The 25865-nt window shown below is 45.5% G+C and overlaps 1 protein-coding gene across 1 annotated transcript in view; it reads right to left on the reverse strand.

Moving 5' to 3' along the window:
• The window catches only part of UBASH3B (ubiquitin associated and SH3 domain containing B), a 59585-nt gene that overhangs the window by 32737 nt on the left and 983 nt on the right, over positions 1–25865 (reverse strand). The gene's annotated exons all lie outside the window — the stretch shown is intronic.

Genomic DNA, 25865 nt, shown 5'->3' on the forward strand with positions numbered 1-25865 from the left:
TAGTTCCTGCATTATTTCAATATTTTGTTTAGTGTATTTGTGGTGAAAAAGTCCCCCAAACAGACTCAGGGTTCCAGGATCCAACTCTGCTGCTGTCAGATTTCAATAAAAAGGTCTCTACCAGGTTTTTTTTATGTAAGGAAGACTAATTTTTACTTTTCTGCTGCCTTTGCTGCCTGGGCACTCGTTTCCAGCCATAGGCTGCTGCTCTGAACTACTTGAAGTTATTTTTGAAATGCATTATTACCCTGAAGTTGCATCTCTCCCTTTATGATGCATAATTTAGATTTCAGCTTGCCATAAATTACACGCCTAAGGAAATGCTGATACTTCTGGGGAAAAAAACCCAACAATAATAAAACTGCACAAAGTATTCTTTGTGGAGACTGTTTATGCTTCTTTACATTTTCCTTGGTTTTGTCTCTGGGATGTTTACATGGATACAGAACCTCTATTGTTCGCTAATTCCCCACTATCAACGAGACCTGGTGAATTCCCACTGCAAATCAGGAAATCACAGTTCTCCGTGGTACCCAGAGGGATGGATGGAGTAGGGGTAGAAAAGGAATGCAAGTAGTTTTTTCCCCTAATGGAGGAGCCTCTTCATTGGAGAACTGGAAGACCAAGCAAAACTCAGGGAGAAACCTGACTATTAAAGCCATGACGGGGCTTGAGGAGCTTCATCTCCTGCTGGGTCTGGTTTTCTTCTGCTGATTGATGTTGACAAATCTATTTATTTCTGGGTGCATTTCATCCTGTGCCAAACAGAGGGAGTGAGGTCTCTGGCTGTTGCTGTTGTTCTTTAGGTTACCACACATTTCTTCAAAAAAATTGATGACAAAAATCCCAGTGACTTACAAATGTCTTTGGCTTTAATACTTTTAATTACAGGTGTAAATGTTTTGGACAAGATCCCACAGAATATGAAATGCCACAGCTCCTTACCTGAACTTGGCTTAACAGTAGTAATACTGAGCCTGAAGTTAATTAAAATCTGGGAAAATAAACCTTCTGTTGCAAAACAACTACAAGGACCGAAGATTTAAGATGGCTCTGCATTGTACATGACAGACAATTGTAACTGAGTTCATCTGTGCTGCTCCTGAGGTTAAGAAGAAGAAATTATTGCCTGAAAGTATCTATGCAAGTAAAATTGAGATACAGTGGGGGGTAGGAAAAAAGTCTAAAATGTTTTTCTAAGTATTGGAGGAAAAACACTGGCAGGTTTTTAAGTATCTAATTCATCAGGGAAGTGACTCAAATGAAATTATGCACTTTTAAAAATCAGGAGAGTGTTAAGGACACATAATAACCCTTGAAAAAATTTAAAAGCCATTTCATATTCTTATTATTAGAGTTCCCCAATCCTGTAATTTTCTTGATGTTTTGTTTTAATGGCACAGCTCCTAATACCAAGTGATTATTTCAGAATCAATGAGTTTCATTAAAAAAGGCAAAGTCAATCCATTTCCTTCCTATGTGGGGAGAGAAGCTTAAGAAAACAACTTAAGTGCATCCTAAATCCTTACAGATTGTGATGAAAAAAAAACCCCTCAAGTTTTAATGTTCTGGTAATTAAATTTCACTGTCTTTAAATGTCTCAGGAACTTCTGTCCTTAGTCATAAGCCCCAAGTCCTCTCTCTGCTGAAGGAGGTACAGGATGGAGAGAGAAAAGGGGTCAGAAACTTCAACCCTCAAACTTTGTGGCAGTTCCCCAAAGGAATTAAAAACACGTGGCAGCTTATGGTGAGGATGTGGCTAATTTTCTGTATCCCTCCCAACAGGGACACCTGCAAGAGCATTTTTGGGGGCAATCCACTACCAGTTCAAAATCTGCTCACTCCATTACAATTTCCCTCCTCTCAAATCAAGGTGCCTTGAACGACTTCAGACATTACTCATGCAGAAAAGTCTTCCTTGAGGGGTTTTTTTTAGCTCTTTGCCTCCTGCACCAGCTGTAGGACCCAGGCAGGCTCTTACCTTGCCTGTGGCCAAAGCCATGTGCCAAATGATACCTGAGCCCATCAGAGTAAGACACCAAGAGTTACAGCCCAAGCCCTGGGGGACCTGGGTGAAGCCAAATCCGTAACAGCCTCACACCTTGTCCAATTCCACGAGCATTAAGCCCTCTCTGCAGCCTGAAAAACCAACTTTTTTCCTGTCTATGTTTGCAAACCAAATGTGTCATTTTTTGTCATCGTTGAAAAGAGATGAAAGTTTTCAACTTGGATTTATTTTAGGGAATGGGTTTTTTATGAGAACAGAAAGTTCTGATGCTTTTCTACTGAGTATTTCCTTGCCTCTGTAATGGAAATTCGGGTCCGGAGGGTTTCTGGAGGGTCACCTGGAGGCAGCTGATTCTATTACTCTCTGGTAGGAGAAAGGTAAGCCCACTGCACAAAGTCCTTTCTGTCTTTGACCCAAAGATTGCAAACACCCTTCCCAAAGGGGCTGGGATTTGCTTCAAAAGGAGCCAAACAATAACCTTTCGATGGATTCCATCACTTCCGTCACCAACAAAACATGATTCCCTCTGCAGCAGGTCTGAGTGCCAAGTTCTGGGGCTGCAGCACAATGGCTGCATTGTTCTCTGGGCTGCAGGCTCCCGTGTATTTTGGTAACTGCTGCTCTTTATAACACAATTGTCTGCTGACAGTTATTCCAGCAAACCATTAACTCCTTCAGCCCACAGGAACTGCTTCCAAGCAGCCTGGATAAGCCTCAAGATGATTTTCCCCACTGATCAGAACAGAAAGTAACCTAAACCTGGGACTCTCAGTGTTAGATAACATGTAAATTGTGGTGACTCATAGTGGAAAATCATAGATAAAAATTGCACAAAGGATTACTTAACCACCATCTTGTGATTTTTTCCCTGTGCATGAGGGTGTGAGATACACTCACCCCCCCAGAATAATGCTACTGTTTGTCCATCCCTCTGCCCTGCAGCTGTCTTGGAAGAGATGAGATACAGAATAAAAATGTACATGCATATTCATCTCCATCTTCCATTCCCCACTGAGGCTTGAATGAACCCTCAAACAGCTTTAATCACTGGGATGTTTGTGACAAACCCCCCCAATGCCCACAGTTGCACTCCCATGGAAAACGCAGCTGGTTTTTCCTGGATTTCTAATGGGATATTCCCACTTTAGTGGGAAACAGGCATAGGGGAAAAACAAGAAGTTGGTGGGTGGTCCTCAGCACTGAAAGACTGGAGATACAGCTCCAAGTGATAGTTTCTCAGACTTCCTTCCTTGGACTAAACTACAAGAACCACACAAGCTTGGAAAGAAGGTTGGAATAGGCAGATTATCTGACTTGTCATGGCAGGAAACATTGAGAACAAGGTGCTGGGTTTTTTCAGTGTGTTCTTGTGGTAATTTTGCAGTTCGAGCTCAATTCACAGCCAAGCTCTGAAAACAAATCAAAAAAGAAGAGCCAAATATGATGAGTTGGAGACCAATTCCAGCAGTGACTGAGATATTCCCTTCCCCAGAACCAGCAGACCTGTGTAATGTCCTATGCCAGGAAAACATCCAGTGAGCAGGGAGAAGAGAGCTTGGCCAAAACAACAGAAGAGGATTTTAATTGCTGGAGGACACAGGTTCACAAATAAGGGCCAGAAACTGTGGCTTGGTTTGTAGAGAAAGGCTGCAGAAGTGCATGAAGGAGTTTCCATATTACTCACCCTGTCCATCTTCCCCCCAGCACAGGATTGTTCCCAGGAGGATTGTTCCCTTCCTCTCTCCAGCCCAGCACTCAGAGGCTGAAGGAACAAGGCCAGCCGACCTCACAATTACAAATGTTCTTCCTGATGTTCCCCTGTAATTTGTCTTTGCTCATTTTCATGCATTAGTCTTTATGAGCTTCACGAGGCAACCTTAATTGCATTCCCTGCTGTCTGCTTAAGGAAGGCCTGGGGGTTTTTTGTATAGACTGAAAGCAGGGTTTGGAGCCAGTGGAGAACTTTGGCACCAAGTGCCACCAAGGAGCCACATCCACTCACAGGTGACAGCTCTGGGTGCCAGTCCCACGTCCCAGGCACTGCCCCAGCATATGATGCTCCATCCAGGGCATGAGATCCACAGTCCTGTCACTCTGACAATGTGCATTTTATTCCTTTCATCCCCTCTCTGCAGCTTTGTTCTGGATTTCCTCCCTTTGTCGACAGCTCTCCCCTGCAGGTACCCTGGCATGACAAAGCCTTTGATGATTCCTCCCTCCCTAGGGCACCTCAGACGGGATTTTTACAGGCACCCTCAGGTGAGGGCTTCCAAAATCAACATCACGTTGCTTTGCCAAGATTGGAATTGCTTAACTTCTGAAAATCCCATCCCTGAAAGGTTCCAAAGTCAGAGCTCATCTATAAGGTCCATGCTGGAATGGAGCTCAGACTGGGGTCAGTGACTTCCAGAAGGAAATAAAGAGTGTAGTATGTGAAAAGATTTCTGTCTTTTGGAAGCTCTGTGGGTGGACAAGGTGCAGTCCTGCCAGGCAAAACCCACTCTGTGTAGGATAATGATGCAGCCAATTCCTCCTGCACTTTCCTGTCTTTCCTTGCCCTTCCTGCACTCGCAGGTTGTTACCTCTCCAAGCCTTAGGTGGAGGGGTTTTTATTAGCAAAGAGCATCAATATATGTATGAACAGTGCTCAGTAGCTTGTGACCTTGATGTCTGAGGGAGGCTTTTTGGTTCTACCAGCACATGCATTATTAATGCAAATATCGTAACTAGTGGTGAGGAACCAGCATTTTCTTCTTTTTTACTGTGGTGTGTAAAGGTCCATGAGGATGGATCAAGCTGCTTCATTTATATTTGCTATGTCTAAGCTAGAGCTCCTCAAAAACACAGTTATTTTCCAAACTTCAACAGACTTTCATATCAACTTGAGAAATTGCTCTTTAAACAGTGAGCATTTTTTCTAACGAGTCGACAAAATCTGATTGTGGTCATGTTGGATGGTTCCCCATACTCAGCAGATTAAGGACAAAGGCAGAAAATATATGCTAGGCTCATTTTAGGTTTGAAGGAGGCAACTCATCAATGAATACACAGGAAGAGCCATTTACAGGAATGATATATTCAGCTTTCAAGTGTGTGACAGGGATGTGCCTGTCCCTGGTGCACGAGCCTCAGTTCCTTCTCAATTCACATCTTAATCAACTCCAACTGTATTTTTCAATCTTGTAGGAACCTTTCTGATCAGTTTTTTTCAGAGCCTCATTGCTTTCCATCTTGTAGCTTTGCTATTTGCCTGATTCTCTCTGAAACTAAATCCTACTCAGACAATTCAGTGGTGAAACTCAAATCTTTGGTTTGTTTGTTTAAAAGAATCATGGAATGGTTTGGGTTGAAAGGGACCTTGAAGATCCCCCAGTGCCACCCCCTGCCACGGAAAGGGACACTGGCCCAGATTGCTCCAAGTCCTGTCCAGCCTGGCCTTGGACACAGAGGGGGGCAGAGATGGGGCAGCCGCAGCTTCTCTGCCCAACCTGGGCCAGGGCCTGCCACCCTTACAGGGAAGAACTCCTTCCTAATATCTAACCTAAACTTCCCCTTTCAGTTTGGAAAAAGTCCAATTGTCTGCTAAGAAACCTTCCTACCTATTTTAATTCCCAACAATTTTTAGAAGAGGAAATAGCAGGTAAAGAAGTGTGGCAAAAATGGAAAAGTCAGTCCTGATGTTTATGTGATTTTCTCCCTCTGCATGGGGAGAGAAATGGGCAATGAAATTTGAGTTCATTAAGGAACTTTCACAGGGCTGTATTTCAGGTTTAGGAATGATTTTTGAGTTTTGGCTGTAGACAGATGAAGTTTCATGAAAAACATCATTTTCCTGTGGAAATGATCTGGTTTAACACTTAAATCAAAAGTATGGAAGGCAGGAGTGTGAGAAGCTGCCCGAGTGTGAGGAATCCTTCCTGGGCTCCCATCCTCTTGCCAGCTTTTGTACTGTCACAAACTGACACTTCCAAGGTGCCTGACTTTGATCAAAACCAGCCCAATTGTCATATCAGACAAAGGGGGTAAAAAGACCCCAAAAATGCTTGTGCAAAGTGGGGAGAGATGTAAAGGCTAAAGGCTGCTCTAACCACTAAGCATCAACTTCATCGCCCACTCATCTCCCACACACAACTAGAAATAACCTTAAATAATTTATTTAAGTGTGTCTGTATTGCAGTTACATATTTAATGACTTAAAGGGACAGCTTTTCACTTAGGAATACATTAGAATTTCCCATAATTTGATAGGAAGCATCACTCTTGCACCCAGTTTCCTGAGAATTTCAGAGTATTTCACAGCACTCAGTGGATTAAACTACAGGCTGCTGTCTCAGGTTGTCATTACCCTTATTAACAGAGAGAAAACCACAGCAGGAACAGGTTCAGTAGCTAAACTTAGAACATGGTAATTCAGTGAGAGAACAAGGAACAAGCTCATTCTCCTGCCCCACTCACTGAATATTAGAAGGAAAAATATATCTCCTCTTCCTTCTGCTCCTATTGTTTGTTGCTTTAGGCATTGTCTTTTTGTAGATAATATATTCAAGGACTTCAGGGCAAAAAGTTAGGTAGGAATTTAATGGCAGAATGTTGGGGACATCATTTAGAAAGGAAAAATAAAAGGAAGTGTATGCAGTAAAACTTCACAGTCATTAGAGACGAAAGCATCTGATTGAGTCATGGATGTTATTAATTGGTGAATAGGTCATGTCTCTGGAATTGTCTGTCCTTTCCTGTAAAGACCTTTGCCTTGACAAGTTTGGCCAAGCTACTTCCAGGAAATTTAATTTTCAAGTGCTTAGCATATTAGTACATTTGTAGAATTTACCTGGTTTTATCAGCAGAGGAATATTCCTGCATGTGGGTTTGTTTTAATGGGCTCCAGTCATTCTGACCTTGCAAACAGGCAGGAACACTGATAAAAACCAGGTTGTGGTTTTGTTGCTTTTTTACCACACCTTGTTGACTCATTTGGGAGAGAGGAAAAGGGCTAAAAGACCCAACAAAGTTATTTAGTAATTTCTGTGATTACAGCTTGGTATGGACAGCACATCTCAGACAAGGGAAAGGACTTCAGCTTGTATTTCTGACATCATTTTCTCTTTCCCCCAAAAGAGCTCAGTGCCCTTCCGACCCGAACCCTTCCATGTTTCTCTGAATCTGCAGAAGGCACAGCCCTTGGCTGTGGGCTGGGATATGTGGAGGGTGTCCCTGTATGAATATAATTGGCCTCAGCCTTGTGGTCTGGACCTGGAGTGTGGTGTATTTGGGGAGTCCTGCCTTGTGTTTCCTTCTTGCAGCTGAGTAGGAAACACTCAGAGAACCACTTCCTGTGCTGCCAGTGGGGTGAGATGAAGGTTACTGTTAGTTTTGCCTTCCTCTGAGCCCTGAGAGGGCACCCAGCATGTGGCACAACCACTGGGCTAACAGAGAAAATCCTGATCTCTAAAGCACCATTTCCCCCGTGTAAATACACGAAGCAGAAAACCTCATTACAGCCCCGAGGCCGACAATTATCAACGACAAACAAACCCCCAAACAAACCCAAGAGGTTCTCATTTTCAAGGAGTTCTAGAAATGCTCTTTTAATGGCACAACACTTGAACTGTGTGGCAGCTTTCTTTTTGGGCTGGTGCTTGCCTAGAACAAAGCAGAAAGCAAGGAGACAGTCAAGCCCTGGCAGCTGCCTGAATCTCAGCATCCTGCTTTAATTTCCCTTTCTTGTGGCAGATGGCAGCTTTGCAGGGGTGTTAAATCTCCTCATAACTAAGAGGGTGTTGTTTCTTCCAATGCTCCATCTATTTCCACAGACACAAACCACCCATCTTCACTGTAACATGGCACAACCCAATAGTCAAGAGACTAGAATGTGACTAGGGGGTGAAGAAATTTAAATATCAAACCACCTACATCCCCCAAACCTCTCTCAAATGAACAGTATAACCAGGGTCGTTTACTACACTTTCTCATACATCCTGTCAGTTTAAGAGCTGAACCCCCATGTGCTGTTTACAGCCAGGCTGCCCAGGCTTGCTAAAATATACAGGTTTAGAGATGCTTTGGCTTCCTCCAGGCCCAGAGCTGCTGTTTGTTCAAAGGATAAGACACGAGTCCTGCCCTGGAGCACTCACAGCTTAAACAGAGGATGGAATAAACTGTGTATCATCTGTGGGACCTCCCAGACCAAAGAGGGAGTGGGTCAGATGTGTTGAGTAGGACTCAGCCCTTGTTTTACTAAGCTTTCCACTGCCAAAGCAGTGTGCTTTTTACACTATTATTTTGGATTTTCCCCTTTCATGGACGTTAGCAAGCACTGACATCACAGGGTCCAGCTGCCCAACAAGCCACCAAGGAGGTAAATCCATCATGGCTTGAGTTGCTGCACGGAGCTGAAAGCAAAGCTTGAACCACGAGCTGGCAGCACAGTTGGGGACAGGCTTGGGGGCAACTCCTGTGCCTGGAAAGCAGCTTTAACACAGGACATCCCATTCTTCACACTCAAGGTGTCCCCGTGGCACCCCTGTCATGCAGTACCGTAAAATTCTCTGAGGGTTTTGCATAAAAAACTGTGTTACGTCAGTGGAGTCACTTCTAACAGTAGGTAGAGGGGCTCTATATGACCAATATTGAGAATTACACACACAAAGATGTGCAGGGTGTGTGAATGGGGGCAGGGGGGAAGGCAGCACTTATAAAACTGCCCAATATTTGGTCATTCACGTGACTTTCACCTTTGCTCCAAACCCACAAAGTGACCTGTTTGTGCAGCTTTTTCCACCCCACAGCAGCTGAACCTCCTGTCAGCTCTGCACCTGCTCAGAGCAGACCCACCAGAGACCACAGCAAAGCAGATTCAAACACTGCTGAGCCCTGAATGGCCCACATGGCTCTGCCTCCCCAGGGATGGAGGGAAAAATTTCAGTTTTAATCCCAGGATCTGGTGTGTGTTTGGTTGCAGAATAAAGGTTCCTTCCTACTACAGGTGGAGATTTCAGCCTTCGCTGTCAAAGTGCTTCTGCCCAAACTCATCTGGGTACAATCCTTATCTTTGTTGCCCTGCAATTGTCCCTGAACCTTTTGGCCTCTCCCCATCTTTGTCTTGGTCAGGGAAAATCTTCCTGCAATTGAAGTGGTCCGTTCTGAAGAAAGAAGGAGCAGAAATGCAGGTGGCCCAAAGTCCCTGGTAGTTCCAGCATGATCTCATGGCTCACCTGTGCCAGGGACACGCCACAGCTTTTAGAACAAGTTCTGTTACCGAGTGTCAGGACGAATGAATAAACACCAGACACCAACTAGAAGCAAGGAGTTTTCCCACCCACACAGCAGATACAGTGACACCTTCCGCTACCAAGAGATAGCCCAGCTGTTTATGGCTCTTAAGTCATTTCTCAAATGCAGAGTCTGTGACCTTCCCATTCAGGTCGAAGGAAATGGAATGGCAGGGATCCCAGAGATTTCACACTTTGGCTCCTGTTCAGGCTGCAGGCTCCATTAACTGCAGGGCTGACTCTGAGCTCCTTCCAGCTCCTTGGCTGTGCAGATCTAAGCCCACATGGGGCTGCTTTCTTCTGGACCAAGGGGCAGACTTTGCTTCCAACTATTCCTGTATCGTTCCACCTTTATTAACTGTTCTCATCCAATGATAAGCTCAGCTCAGAATCAAAGGAATTAGGCACTGGGATTTGCTTATATCACACTTTTACATGCTTCTATAAATTGGTTTATAGTTCTGTTCATCCCAGAGCTGGCTCAGAGCAGAGACACATGACTGCTTTGCCTGATAATGACTCGCCTCTGTTCTTGCTGACTGATTTCTGGGCTGTTCTACCTGAGCTGAGTTCAGAGTCCAGTAACAGTGAAGCCTAAAAACATATGCAAACACACTCGAGTACTTCTAAGATGATGCATTGAGTGGTGGAAATTACTGGCACAAAGTGTTGTGGGTAAAGTATAAATGCATTAAGAAAAGGGAATTTCAATTGGGATGGGCTTACTGGTGGCTGTCAGGCATTTTGGGCCCAATGCAAAGTTTAGCTCAGGAAATTTCCTGAGCACAGACTAGGAACAAAATAACTGCTTAGTGGTGTGTTAAGCGAAATGAACCTTTCCTCTCAGGGGCTGGGCAAGTCCTGTATTTCCCTGTGTGCAGATCAGGGGAAGGACAAGCTGTTCCTCGTTGTAGCCTGGCTGGATGATTCCTGACATGCCTAGTATTCCAGCAGGGCAGTTCTGTGGCTGAGCTGAGTGTGGTGCCAGGGGCAGAGCCCCACTGGCAGCAGGGGAGTTGGGCTGTCGTGTGGCACCTGCTCAGGTGGCCAGAACGGAGCCCATTCATTTCCTGCCAGCACCGACTCCCACCCTGGGTGTGCTCAGCGGTGCCATGGGCTGAACCTCGGGGGGAACACACACAGAGGGCCTTGCAAGGCTGCACAGACACACTCCTCATCTCCATAAGGCTCCGAGGGGGATTTGCTGAGTGGCCTGTGCTTTTTAGGTCCTGATTCATACACTGTTTGACAAGAGCCCGCTGTTAATTCAGGCCACAACTTGCAAACAGAGATGAAACAGTAATGTTGTGCAAACTAAGATTTTATTAATCAGGCATCAAGTTCCTATGAGTGTGGGTCAGGAAGACAAACCTCATCAGAAGAAATATGTTGTAGGACAGGTTTTTAGTGCCAGCCCTTGCACATTCTTTGTGTCTGAACCATTTCACTCCACAGACCCTCCACAACAGTTCTGGGTGGTTTGGATCTGCCCTTCAGTTTAGTAAGTGATGTTTGTCATCAGTTTTCTTTTCCAAACCAGCAAGCTCTTCTGGCTTCTGCTGCTAATTCTGATGGTTTCATTTGTATGGTATAGAGAGGGAAAGAAAATACAGAAGCAAGCAAGCCACACACTGGCCACAAATGCCTGCTGAACTTCAGTGTATGCACTGTGGGAACACGTGCTTGTGTGTGTGCATTTAAATGTGTGCTGGCATATATGCATTAAATAGGTATATTGCTGTGTGTTTTTACAACCCTAAGGAAACCTGGGGATTTTCAGCATTATATATATGTTGTATTTGAATAGATTGGCAATTACCTCCATTGGGGTGAGCTGGATAGCTGCAGAAGGGCTGCAGAGAGGGAAGAAGCTGTTCTTCTTTCCCTTCCCAGACTCAGAAATACACAGCAGACAAAGTGCAGGGAGCAAACCCGTGTATTTGGGTGGAGGAAGGGACCTCCACTATCTTCTAGATACTCTCTGCTTCTGTTATGGCTTGTAAAGATTATGGAGACACGTAACGGTCAGAAGTGCTCCAGGGGCTGCCCTGGCCTTGGCAGGAAACCAGAAGACTGTGACTTAGAGAAAGTCATAGCAGTTTTAAAACTTGCACAGTTCAGGGAGAGAAACTATTTCTCTCCTTTGAATATGTCATCAAGGGGAAGGAAGAGGAAGACATAAAAATCCTGTTATTTCAACATTTCTTCTCACCAAAGGTGGGCCTGCAAAAGCACCTGTCACCAGAGCGTGTTTCTGTAGCCAGAGCTAAAGCCAGAAATAGCCACTGCCAGAGGATTTACAGCTCCACATTTCTGACCTGTGTTTCCTTCCCAGAGCAAGAACAGTTGTATCTGACACACTCCTGGGAGAGGGAAGGGATGGAATGGGAGCCAGGGAGTGTCTCTGGGATATGTTCAGTGCTGCTTTGCTGGGAGCTATCACATCATGGAAATTTGAGATTCTGCAAAACTGGAGACCCTGAGAAAGTACAAAATCAGCTCCAAAGCTGCTGGTGGAGCATGGCTGGGAAGTGATGGGGAGGAAAGGTTGGCCCCGTGTTTGCAGTGATGCTGAACAAACTCTGTGGGGAGGGACGTACCATGGGCGTCATGATGGCCACAGCTTTGTATCTGCTCTTCTCATTTCCCCAAACACCACTCACAGAGACAAACCCCTGCAAAGGTGTCCCCTGGCACGGTGGGGTGACAGTGGCTCAGAGCTGGGTGCTCACAGGGATTTACAGACCTCCAAAAAGTCAAACCCTCTAGTGAATTCAGTGCTTTCTGTAAACTTTGACCAGTGGCAGTAAAGCAGAGCACTCTGAGACCCAGAGGGTTGTGTTTCCTACAGCCATCTGCTGTCTGGAACCACTCTGAACACATGCAAAGTGGGGAAATGACTCCTCTGCCAGGCTGCCTCAGCTTGCACAGGAGGCAGAGGGCAAAATATTCCTCCACCTCAGTCCAGCCCACTTGCTGAAGAGGGATGTAAACAAGTGTTTGGGGCTTTCCTACACTGGAACCTTGAAAGTCCCTCTCTGCATGTCTCAATAGATCCCATTTAGCCACCAGCACAGAAAAGTCATTGTCACCAATTATTGCAAGTATTTCTCTTCTCAGCCTGGTCTTCTGACCAGCTCAAGCCATGCCAACCTCACCAGCCAGGCTTATCACGTTTTCTGGCTGGAGCAGGTTTAGAGTTGACTTGGATACCCCCAGCACACAAGTGAGGGAGGAAAATCAATGCTTACAAAGACTGCTAAATCCAGGGAGATGATTCCTCTTCCAGCCAGCGTGCTCTGAATGAGCTGGACAAAGGAAAGCTTTGATAGTGATTGATTTCTGAGGGAAAGGAGCTGCGTCTTTCACTGGGTTTGAAAATGAGTTGTTTAAAAGTAAAGGCAAAAAATCCATGCTGGCTCAGGGGAGGTGATTGTGGCTGTGCAGAGGTTGTGATGATGAGAGGCAGCAGGCTCCAGTCTCTAATGAAGAGAATTGAGAGGGGCTGTGCTGGAGGTAGAGAAGTGCTCGACTGTGAGAAACGAGACAGTGAGAACAGATAATGACAATGAAGCACTTCCTTTGATTATTGCTTCTCATTTCCTATAATGCAATCTGCATCTGTAAAGAAAGCTCTTGTCTTAGATCTCCTTGCCTCCTCCATGTGGTTACAAGATCTTAAGCAGTAGTATTGAAAAAAAAAGGTTAACCTGAATCAGGCAGAATATAAGCCTATTTTTCTTCTGAATTATATGCAATGTAACACCACAGGTACGAATGGAGCCATTTCAGATATACAGCAAAATCTGGCAGGTCGGAAAGTGAAGAACTTGGCTGTGGTAGCAGACAAGAGAGCTCTGAAAGAATTGCTGAGACTGAACAGAAGGTGATGGAAATGTGTGTCCAGATGTCTAAATTCTTCTAAAAATAGTCCCAGAACACCACTGAAAATAACTCCTGAATTCATAGCTTATGTTACACATCTCATCTCAGGTTGTCTATTCAGACTGGACTGGTAGTTTGGATAAAAGCCTCAGTTTGTCATGAGCAGGTGCAGATTTTGGATGCTTCCACTTTAGCTGTGCAAGGGTCTTCAGAGATGGTGGTGGAGCTGCAGCTGGGGCTGGGTGTGTGAGGCTCACACAGATCTGCTTTTACATGTTTAAACACCAAAACTTGACAGCCAGGTTTGGAAACGGAAGCCTAATCCTTCTGTACTTGCAGTTTCTCTGTCTGTGAAGTGGGGATGGGGATAGCACTGACCACCCTGCTGATGGCCAAGGAAGCTGCCAGAAATTTCTGTGCCTTTCCTACCCCACAAGAGAGAGGGAGAACAGTGACAGCTGTTACAGAGCAACGTCTGCACTTGGAATCCTCTTCCAAGGAGGAGCTGAGGGCCCTGGGCAGTGGGTACAGCAACAATCAGAGCCAGAGTGGAATTGCACATCTCAGAACAAACAGGATGCACAGACATGAGAGAAAACCCCTCCTTGATGAACACCCAAGAGGAAATGAAATTAGAGACACTAATGCAGATAAGCAAATGGAGCAGCTCTAATGTGGGCTGGCAGTTGGGCAATGGGAAGAAGAGCACAGGGCTATCAGCACACTCCACCCTTGCACCACAGGATTGAAAACCAAAACTGTTTCAAGGCTGTGCATTTACCTGCCCGAGTAACCTGAGCTCAAACCAAAGAACTACTCACGTGTTTGAACTTGAGCTGCACGTTTGAATCCCTTGCCAGACTGGCCCTGACTTTCATTCTGGTTTCCTCCTCAGAGGTGGGAGAGCCTGTGGAAACCTGTGTGGTTCCCCAGAGCTGTTCAAAGGACTGCATTCCCTCTTGCTTAATGTGCTGCTGCACAACTTAATTCTGCCTTAAACTTCAAGAGCCTCATGGATGTTGTCCCTTAAATACTCTTCAGCAGTGGAAACAACTCCCAAGCCTTGCTGGGATGCTGCTAATATTCAGTAATTGCTTTCCTACAGACAACAATAACAAGAAGGCCCCATTTTCCAGGAATTTTCATTCCAACCAAAAACTTGTCTCCGCTTTGATTCATACCTTGAAGCAAAGGGACAATTATCTAATCACAACACGCAACCCATTTGCACAGTTTCATCTAAACAGTTCCACTGCTTCAGATACTTTTGTGATTAGAAAGATATTCCACAAATAAACTGCCTGCATGTTCCTGACACCCAAAACAAGTGTTGCAAGTCAGGGGAAGATAAAGCAGCATGGAAAAAGGATTCCTTCCTTATCATCACTTACACTCCACCTAAGAAACCACAAAATTTTACGTCTATTACTGAAATGAAAGTCACATGGAAGGTCTTGGAAGACTCGGGGAGATGCTGCAGCAAAATTGAAGTAATACTCAGTAGGTGGAAGGCTGATGCCTGGAATAGGAGCTAACGGGCACCTAAGAGCACATTTTTGGGTTATTTATGGCCTGATGGCAAATCTAAATTACTGAGCTCCAAACCGAGTGCTGCAAGAGACTGTCTTTGTGTCCTCAGGCAAAGCCCTTAAAATGCTTTCATGCTCATTGAAAGCTGCTTAATTTGCAGACACAAAGCATCAGTTAGTCAAGTGTTTCCAAAGCAGCTGCTGAGCTCAGGTAATCCACTCTGCACTTCCAAAAAGGGCTTGATTTCCAGACACTGTAAGGCCCTCAGTGAATAAACCCAAACCCCAGTAACACAACTTTCTCCCATATGCTGCTGAGTTTTATTTTTGAGACCACAGTTAAGATTTTCCCACTATTGGGTATTACTGGCTCTTAGTAAGCATTGTGAAGGAGAGGAAGAAGGTATAAAGTTCCTTTGGGTCTTTATAGCATCCTGAATAATTGAACACTTGGGAGTGGGGGGTTTTATGGCTTTTGGTGATCCAAGGGGGAACTGTGTCCTTTTTGTGGTCCATACACGACTCCTGTGCCCCATCACTATGATAGCTTGGACCTTTAATGTATTTATCCTCCAAAACACCCGTGAGACAGGGAGTTACTGTACTCCTGCAGGCAAAAGAAGGTAGCACCTTGCCCTGGAAGCTGTTTGTGGCTCAAGGAACCTACACCCACATGCAGTTCTGCCAGTCTGGCCTCAGGCCCTTTGGGGATGACACGTTCCTGCATCATCCAAAAAGACCTACTCATTTTTTCCCTCCTGCTGTCACATTTTATCTGGTCAGCCTTGGCCCTACCCTTTGAAAGTTGTCTTTGCAGCAGATGGGCCTATCTGAACACCAAGAACAGGCACTGAAGTCAGCAGCTGGTCACCAGATTCCCAGGGGAAGATGAGAAGGATCACAGCAGGCTGCTCAGCACTCTGGGTCAGGCTGACTCACACAACAAGCCTGGCAGGCCATGGTTTGGGGGCACTCGAGTCTCTAAGACACAGCCAAGGCTAAAATCACAGTGTGATGCCCTAGCAGAAGTTCCTCTATGTGGGATGCACTTCCAGAGGAGTTAAAGGCTGTGCCAGTGACTGCTGGCAAATGTTGGCAGGGATATGGGAATCCAAGAGAACTCCAGGCACACTGTGCACTTCTGACATGCCATTCTCCCCACTGGAATTCCCAAGGGCTGAAACTACTTTGATCTCAAGGAGGATCAGCAGCTTTGGGGCAAGAAGTGGAGGAAGCTGGAAAGATAAACCGACCCCCAAAGTCAGGGTCTTCCTAGGGAGTTAAATCCTCTCTCTGAGATAGCATCTGATGGGGGTTTTTTTGAAGCTGGATGATGAAATGCAGAGTCCTTGTAAAGGCTCATCTTCCCATGCAAGTAGAAAATTTCACCTTAGGAAGAAAGAGGAAATACTGCAGGGAAGTGGGTCATTATTACCCCTTCAAAATGCACTATTCTTTCCAAGTCAAACTTAAAAATACCCCCACAGCTGGTTTCAGGTTGGTGTGAGGGCTTTGACTCATGGAAGTCACCCCACACAGGAGACCTCTTGTCAGAGGCTGAGAAGAGATGGTTACACAGGATGGATGATGGATTCTCCTGGAGCAGGGAACCTGTAATTGCTGCAATAGTGGGGGGAAGCAGCATCAGATGTGCCGTCATAGCAGAGCCTCTTGTGCACCACTCAGGTCCCTGTGGAGCCAATCCTGCCTCATCCTCTGCCCAGCCATGGCCGACATGTTTCAGACCCAAATAATTGGGGTATCCAGGGACCCAACCACACCTGAGCTGCCTGGGAAAACATGATTATGTGCACCAGCTCCAGGCAGAGAGTAGCTGTGCTGTGGCACAGAGCTGGAGTCACTATTTGTGAAATACTCTGTGGCCCCAGCATATAAATGTGCTGTGAATAGGAAAGAAACACCTGAGGTTTAAATTTTTCTCCCAGAGGCTTTGGTAGAGTCTTGTGTTCAGGCTGGGAATGGTATAAAGCCCCCAGTGCTCCAAAGGCAGGTTTTTCTGGGTGAGGTGCTCAGCTGGTGTGTATTAGTAATTGCTCCAAGAAAGTAAATGGTGCTAGGCTGGTTTACACTGGGGGAAGGCTTTGCCCCCCAGAACATGAATGCATTTATGATACAGCTATACAGAGACTGTAAAGGGAATATAAATGTGTTTTCTAAGGTGCAGCTGTAAGCTACATTTATTCCAAGGCTCGTTGCTGTTGCTCATGGGCAGTGTGAGTATGAACCAGATCCAATTCTTGGTTAGTCTGAGATTTCTTTGAACGGAGCCTGGGAGAACTGACTGCAACTTATCCATGGCTAATACATTGTGATTTGACACTTAGTAGGACTTGGCAGTATTTCTCAGAAAGAAATATTGATTGTGAAGAAGAAAATCAATATAATTGTAGAACAAGGGAGCAGGACATCATTGACACTGCTTACAGCCTGCAGTTCTGGAGAGCCCTTTGTCTCCAGTGGATGGCAAATGTTAATTAAGGTGCCCTCTCTGGCATTAAGAAACTTGATGTATTGTCTCATGTTAAATTCTTCTGTCTGTAAAATGGGAATGATACTTGTTTGGAAGTGGCTGCCCTAACAGTGCCACTCTCATGCAGCTGTGGTTTTCTAAGTTGCTGTATAACTACAGGTAACTGGGAGTGAGGGGTTTTCGAGGCAATGCTGGGCTCAGTGCCTGTGAGGAGATGATCCTGTCTGCTTCTCCACGTGGCTTCTCCCCGTCCTCCTCTCCAGAGGAATTTGCTCTTTCTGGCTCCTGGAGCAGGGATGGTGTTTGCCTTTTCTTTTTGCACAGGACTGTGGTACAGAAAAATCACTGTGCTCACTGGGGCCGTACAAGGGGAAAATGGTGTCAGTGTTTTATGTTGGTGCAAACTCAGGCCTTGAAATTTGCATCACGGAACTGATTTAACTGCTCTCAATAAAATGGGGAACAGCTTAGAAGACAAACAGCCCCACTAGTCTATGTCAGGTATTTCCAGTGCCATTTCACTTGGTAGAAACGGTGGGAACATCTCGGTCTCAGCCAGTCAAACACGTGCTCAAGGGCTCTGCTGAACCAGACCATTCATGAGAGTTGTGCTGTGTAACAACTTACTGGGGTTCACTAAGCAGAGGAGAAAGAAAATAGTCATTTTTACAAATCAGGAGATGAAGAATCTCTCTAAAACACACCCGCCTCTACACTGGCCATTCTGTCACAGTCACCAGCCTGGAGTGATTAATTCTGCACTACCATGAAGGGCAGAGCCTCACTAACACTACAGCGAAGGGGAAAAGTGGCACGTGCCTTGTGTTTGTCATAGCAGAGGGGTGATGGGTGTGAGTGAAACACAGTTAAAACCCCTTTCCATGTCAGGCTACGGATGTTTATCAGAGTTCCCAATTTTGGGGTGTGTCTCTGCACTTTTAGCACAGAAAGGAGATACCCCAAGGGTTTCTCAGGCACAAGCACAACCTTTCTCCAGCAATTCCACGCTGATCTCCTGCTGACAGGGACTGGCCTGGCAAGGTGCTGGCAATGACAGGAGAATTCAGCCTCAAGGACCTGAATTTGGTGTCTGAGGAAAGCAAAGGCATCAAACACATCTCCTCTCACTAATTCCACATTCTAGTTTATAATTGTTTGCTTTCTGTTTAAATTTTACACCCGTGCTGGGTGACAAAACCACTTAGGTCCTGACAATACCTGTCAGGATATTGTCACACCTTCATGTGCAACTGCACTAATTTTCATTCCTTTTGGAATCTGTGAAAAACGGGAAGGCTGAGGCTTCCCAGGGAGTGGAAGAGCAAGGGCTCTGCTCTCTGGGTGTGTGAGGTTGGTGTCTCAGCCTGTGTACTGTAACTTGTGGGTATTCAGGAGTACCTTAAACAGCATCTTTTGCTGCTGAGACTTGCCAAGGCTTAAGAAGAAATAACAGGAGAGTGTCTTTGAGGGGACAGCACCTTATGAACACAGACAGGAGGTACAAGATGTATAAAACACTGTTTTGGGGGGTTGTCAGCTGCTGTGTTGTGGTGACTTCAGCAATTCCCTCAACCCATTCTACTATTTCTTGCTGGGTTTTTTCCCCTTCACTTTGAGCTCTGGATTCAGTCTCTGTGCACAGCCAGGCAGTGCAGAATATGGTGGGGACAGAATAATGCCAAGCGAAGCCCAGGTCTGTTCTTTTGGGGTCTGTGTACAGAGGGGGTGAGTAAGACACAGGCTGGGCAGGGCACCCCATTGTACTGCACAAAGCCTGCAGAGATGGAATCCAAAGTGCTGTCAGCTGCTGAACTACAGCTCTTTTGATTACTCTGCTTGTTGAGGATAATTAGACTGGTGCAGCACAGACACACACACGGATGTCTCTATTCTTTCTGCAGTTGCAGAGCACATGCTGTGAATCCACTATGAGCTCCAGTTAAAACCTGGGGCAACGTTCTCAAGTGTGAGCAAGTTCTGGGAGGCCAAGATTCACTTTCAAAGGTCACTTAAGAACACGAGTGTCACCAGGAGCCTGCAGGGTCAGCACTTGACATTTAAAAGCACTAAGTTTTTAGGGTTTTTTTAAACCCTTGTTCATGATCTTTCAAAAGATGGAATTTCCCCCGACTTGGGTCAGTGTAGTTACACAGGAGGTCCTGAGGACTGGCAGCAGCCTTTGAGCATGGGCTCCATGGCAAAGCAGTAGGAATAATTTAGGGATGAACTTCCAGAGGGCTTTATAAGGGGCAGAAATTCTGCCAAAAGAGGCCCACATGCTGCCACTGTCACCAAGCCTCCAAGGGGGAAGGATAATCAGCATTTAATGCAAACAAGGCTCCATTCAAACAGTTGGGATATCTGAAATCATGAGCTTCTCTAGCAAGTCTTTGTCTTGAGAATCTCATCAGTAAATTTAACCTGGATCCTGACAGCGGAATCAGGTCTGTGAGAGGAAAGAAAAAGGGAACAGAAAAAGGTAACACTGGTGTCTGTATCGCTCGAAACTGATACGAAGCCTGAAAGGGAGTTGCATGCTAAGGATCAAGTCATTAACTGCTTGAGGTTTTGACACAGAAGGCACAGAGTAATTTTTCAGGCTCTGTCAGTGACATGTGAGGTCTGGATTGCATTTTCTGAAGCTCCTCTCCCTCCCACTGCAGAGAGTAGGATCAAGTTCAGGACCTTGGCTCCAAGACAAAAAAATCACCAGAGAGACAGAAGCACAAGCAAATGTTTTCTTGTCACCATGTAATTTTAATACCAAAACAAACCAAATACTCAGGGTCTGGCATCTCCTACAGTGTCCACCAGAGTTAGAGCCCTGAAAACCACATCTCAGCTATGCAGGGACTGCTGGCTTCTGGCTGACTGGCCACTGAACTGGAAGTCACTGCAGATGGTGATGCTACATAGAGATTTAAATGAGCTCCCACTGAAGCATGGAGTGTGCAGGCACTGGAAAGGTGCTGGGGGTTGTTTTCCTCCCTGCACACACAGCCTGTTGTCTGGGCAGCCAGCACGGACACAGCAAGCCCCGCAGCCACTCGGGGGCCTTGGCTGTCCCAGGAGCAATCTTGGTGTAGGAAGGCTCTGACCTTCAACTGTTTGTGGCAGAAGCATTTTCTTTGCCCTCATGAGACCTGAATATCTGATTGTTCCACTTCTCCCAGCCATCAGATATGACTAATGGCAGTTATGTGTCCAGTACCCTGAGTCACTGAGGTATTACAGGGCACTGCTGCTGCCCTGAGCCTTTCAGAGCGTGATCTTATCGCAGGAACGGTTTCTGCTGCCTCTGGTAAGAAATGTCCCTCCATTTGAAAATTTCACACAGTGTCATGGAAATAGTTGTTCTATTTAGATCAGACACCTAAGTCTTGTCATTAAGCTACTGGGACTGAAACTACAGATTCAGGTGCAAGTATCAGCATATCTACAGAGCTGATGTGTGTATCTAAGCTTCTCTGTGCTTCAGTTTCCAGCCTGTATAGTGGAAATAAAGAGCCCTTTACTGTTTATCATTAGATTTTAAAAGTAAGGATGGAGATCCCCCCACCCTGCCCCCAAACACATTGGAGCCACTGGTATAGAACAGTCTAAATCCTGCAGATATCATCCCTTGGTCCCACAGCAAAAATTAAAACAAAAATTTAAAAATGCATGTGGAGAGCAGCCATGGAACTCAGCTCCAAATGTACGTTTGCTCCAGCCTTTCTCCAGTGCACCTTCCTGGCAGCTGCAAACTCCACTGCACTCTCCATTTCCCACTGCTCTGTGCAGACCTGCTGGATCCCTTCCAGCACAGATGTACGAGATCCTCCCGAGGCCTCAGTGCTGAACCCAGGAACTGCAATCCATGAACTGCAGCAGGAATTGCTCAGTGTGGCTCAAGTTAAACCCTGGCATGGGCAGAGCTGGGTACCATCAAAGCTTGAACAGGCACGTGGGGAGGGAGGGGCACATAGGGAAAGAGGGTCTTGTCCAATCGCTTCCAGCAACTTCTTTCTCTTCCACTGTTTCTAAACAGGTCACAAATTCTGTGAAGCTCCTGCATCAGTCCATGGGCCTGATGGCTGCTATGCAGTACTGTAAATTTTGCTTGGATGGTATCACTGTCACACAATCCATCATGGCTCTATCCAAGCCCAAAACTCACTGTCTTGAGCAATGAGCACAGAGCATCAGGGGAAGCTCTTCCCCAAGCCCTTGTGGCTGCAACACCCAGGTCTTCTGTTCAACAGCTGAAGATCTCCTCCAGTGCTATTAAAAATTGGAAATCCATTTTCAGTGGAGCCTGCTTCTAGAAACATTTTTATCCATCACCTTCCTCCTTTGGAATGGAGTTTCCCTCCACACCTGGGCCAGCACAAGTCCCTACAACTCATGAAAACACTTCCAAAGCTTGGGCTCAAATGGGACTTGGGGCATGCCTCTATTTTGGGCTGGTTCTTTGCAAGAGGATGAATTTCAGCCAAGAGTATTTCCAGAAAACTAATACCCTGAAGGCAAGGCCATGAAGGAGGAGAAACCACTTCAAAATGGAAAGATTATCTGCAACACTTTTTTTTCCATGCTGTATTTTCCCAAATCCAGCTCAAACCCTAGAGGAAGGAGAGACTTCCAGCCCTGCTATGTTGCTAAGTCTGTTACTAAGCAAAATATGTTTTAGCAGGCTAGAAAACATTTTCAAAACATAAGAGAAGATTTTATTGTTTATAAACTGGATCTGAGCTTCTTTTCTTTAACAATGAAACCCTTAATACTCTTAAATTCTCAGAGTCACTGAGAAAGCAAACCCAAATCAGACTGGCTTGGTTTTATTCAGGGCTAAGGGAATTAACTTCTCTTCATGCTGTGAACACAGAGTTAAACCCAGGTGGTCTTTTGTGGGAGAGAAGACAGAGGAAATGTGCAGCACAAGGGAAGAGATGAACTTGATTCTTGGTACAATATTCCTGTCTGCTTCATTTTTATGAGGGGAAATGTTTGCAGTTATGATCAGCATCAGCAGATCCACTCAGGAACACAACATTGCACATTAAACCAGGATCATACACCTGCCTGTAGGAGACAGTTCCCCTTTTCCAGGCTGAGATGATGGAAGCAACATCCCTTTGGGTTTGGAAAGCTTCGCCACCTGTGTTATTCCTCTTCACTCTTATCACAGAGGGCACAGTGGCTGAAAAAGCACAATGCCTCTAATTGAAGTGTTCTGGTTATGGACAGTGATTTACCCAGCTTGAGTAATGACAGTGGCCAGGAAATTATCCTCGTTTTTCTAGCCCTGGATGTCTTCTGAAACAACATCTCAGGGCTGTGGCTTGAATTCAGAGTTGTATGAAACTGAAGTAACATTTTAAATGTTATAGATTTATATATTCATGCACGTAGGTGCACCCAGAATTAAAACAAAGAAAGCAAGAGAGGTTTCTTTTTCTCATGTTAGAATTTTAACTTTCTGGTTTTGAGGATGATTTGGAGGAGTTTAAAGTTGAACATGAAACTTTTTAAAACTGTGACTCGCTGAACTTGCAGATTCTGGAGCCACATTGATTTCTGCACCATGTAGGCCAGACAAGTTTCAGTAATTCAAGTTTGGTCTAAGGCCTCTTCCATTCTGAAAGAATCTGTAGTCCATCCCTAAATTTTCCTGTGTTTAGCCTTTTATAGACATACATTAGAGGTTTTTTTAATTGCTTGTATCTACATAGTAGTTTCAAGTGATCCCCTGTGGTTCTGATGGACTGTAAACTGCATTGTTCTTCTCCTGGTACCTCAGGAAGGCCATCAACACATATACAGGCATTACACAGCAGGTGTATTTAACTGCAGTTAGGCCAGAATTAGGTGCAACCACTGACAGATCTATAACAAGATGATAACCAAGATTTCTTGGCCACTGGCAAGTAACAATTGTGCAAAATCTCTTTCTAGAGGAAGCCTGTTGTGTTCAGGGTCTTGGGGAACTGGGGAGCTGGTGAGGATTTTGTGTCACCTTGGATCTTGGTGCCCAAATTGCAAAATGGAAGTTGTAACATCACCTTTGCCTTCTTTCTCTGTTTAAATCAGAAGCTCCTTGGGATAGGGACAGCCTCCCTCTGCATGACTAGACAGTACGTAATTAAGGGGCTAATTGCAAAATGAAGAAATAAGGACTGTGTGCTGGCAAAACCCACCAAAACAGAACTGCAGCTCATGGTAACAGTTCAAAGGGATGACACACTGCCATGCTTTGAGCAGTTGCCATGCACAGGGAAAAGCAGCCAAAGGTGGTTTGTGCATCACAGTGTAAATTAGTTGCCCAGATGAACTGAAGCTGTTGCTGGGAAGAAGGAAGACAGAGAGACCTGTGCCAAAAGGAACTTTAGAGAGGGAATGGTATGTCCTTTGATGGATCCTTCAGCCTCAGTCTCCCAGAACCCACACACAGGACGGACAAGTACAGGCTTATTTTATAATACCTTGATCTGAACGCAAGGTACACTTGATCCCTGACAACCTCTCTTGGTTCCAGCCTGACTCACACCATTCTGCCCTTAACTGACTTGGTCTGTACTAAGTTAGTCTGTACTAACCACCCAACGACCGTTGGAAACCGTATTTAGCCCTTCACCTTTGCTTATTTTAACATACATTGGGTGAAGTGGCTTGCCCAAAGGAACAGAACCAGGGAAATAAAAGGAGCATGTGACAACTCAGCTCCTGTCAGACCAGGACCATCCTGGCCATCTGAGCTCCTGCTGCTGTGATAAACTAGGCATGGAGAAATACCATCAAATAATGAATTATTTCAGTTTGGATGAGACAAAAACTGACCTGTCCATCAGCAGGGGTGTGAGATTCATGAAGTTGTTCTAGCTGGATTAGAAGCTGAAATTTAGGCAATGTGAGCTCAGTGCTGGCTCAATACCAAGCCTGAAACCTGTGTTCTCCAGCTAACTCCTGTGCCTCTGACCATCTTCCAGTGGTGCCCTCTGTCCCCTGCCCCAGTCCATCCCCCAGCTCTCTCAAGAATCCAGGAGGCCGCTGATGCCAACAGTGATGGCATTCTGGGACATGCCTGACAGACGAGTCTGACAACTCGGAGCTTTGTTTTGCATAAGCCACTCAAACAGATGGTCACCACTTTTAAGTCCCAGCCTGGTTTGTGTTTGTAGTCAGGATCTACATGCACAGAACTGAAATTTTGCTGAATTCCCCATTTCCTGCTGTAACTGTGACTTTGGGGTAGAGAAGAGAGGAGGGAGAGTTTTGGGGGAAAACTCCAAAGGGCTTTAAGGCTACTTTTCAATGCCATGTTTGGGAGTCAGATGGTGGGTTTGCCTCCTGGCCATCTCGGTATTCTCCTTCATTCATACTTCCATTCTGGGAGTTAAAAAGCATTCTGTGGGAAGCAATGACCTTTAGGGAATGTCCTGTGGCCACACAGTCCCATCTCTCACCCTTCCAAATCTGGCTGCTGTTCCTTGGTGGCACTACTTGGATGTTGATTTCTGTTTTGCTTGCTGTCAGAATTCTAATGATGAATTATTTGTAGCACTTGCAGCAGGCTGGAACAGGGGCACTAATTGCTCCTTCCGATGGGGAAGGCAGAGCTGGGTTGTCAAACAGGGTTATACCCCATTCTCCTGAATTTAGTATCATGAAGCTTTACCCATCTGGCTGGTTATATTTGCAATAAGTAGTTCCTGCAATCAGGGATATTTTATCCCTTTCTCTGACTTACTCCCTTGTGTTTAACCTTCTCTGTCTTGTATGATGAAGCCCTGAGTGCATTTTTATCACGTCAGTGTTGTCTTGGGCAAGAACATGACCCATAGACACAGTTCCTTGGTGAGGTAAGAGCAGCGCTGCCTGTCAGCCTCGATGGCACCGTTGTACCGGTAATAACTCCTGTGATTCATAGTATCAAGCCAGGTTTTTTTTCTCTAGCTACTCCGAAAGATGCACATCTGCTTTTCCAACCAAGCAGAGCATGAAGTCACCAGTGCCCTCCGATCTTTATTTGCATTCACTGTATATAAATGCTGTGTGCTGATCTCAATTACAGATCACTGACAGCCTTAAGGGATGTAGGGACGACTGTGGAAAACACAAAAAAAGATTTTCTCTATGTGCTAGTGGATCCATGAATCCACAGATAACATGTGTCCTTAAACTGCATATCTCTCTAGATATATTTATAAAAAAACTGCCTAAAGACAGGATGCAAAACCATGGAGTTCTGATTGGTATCAACAACAAACCGAAAAGTTACAGAGCTTAAGGAACCATCCCAATCGCCTCTGGTTTTCTTTGCATCCTAAAGCGCCCACTGCCACTTTACGAGGCACTCTGTTTTATTACAAAGTTACCATCAGGTTCCTGCCTAATGAATTTAAAATATAAGCACATGCAGGGAGATTACACCAGGGCACAAAATTGGACAAGAAAAGCCGAACTACTTCACACCATGCACGGAAATTGTCTCTATTGCGCCGTTCCCTTTCGGGTGACTTTTACACAGATCAAAGAAAATCTCCCGGGTGACCAACCTAAGGCTATGGAGTCACGGACTCACTATTTTCATGGCACAGGAGCGATGGGCGCTGATTTCAGTGAGGAGTGCAAGAACCTCCTCCCTGGCGATCCCCGACTTGCCGGCGATGCGGGGCCCTTCAGCACCGCGGGACGGGACCAGG

This window comes from Pithys albifrons, chromosome 23 (assembly GCF_047495875.1).
Source record: "Pithys albifrons albifrons isolate INPA30051 chromosome 23, PitAlb_v1, whole genome shotgun sequence".
Taxonomy (NCBI): Eukaryota; Metazoa; Chordata; class Aves; order Passeriformes; family Thamnophilidae; genus Pithys; species Pithys albifrons.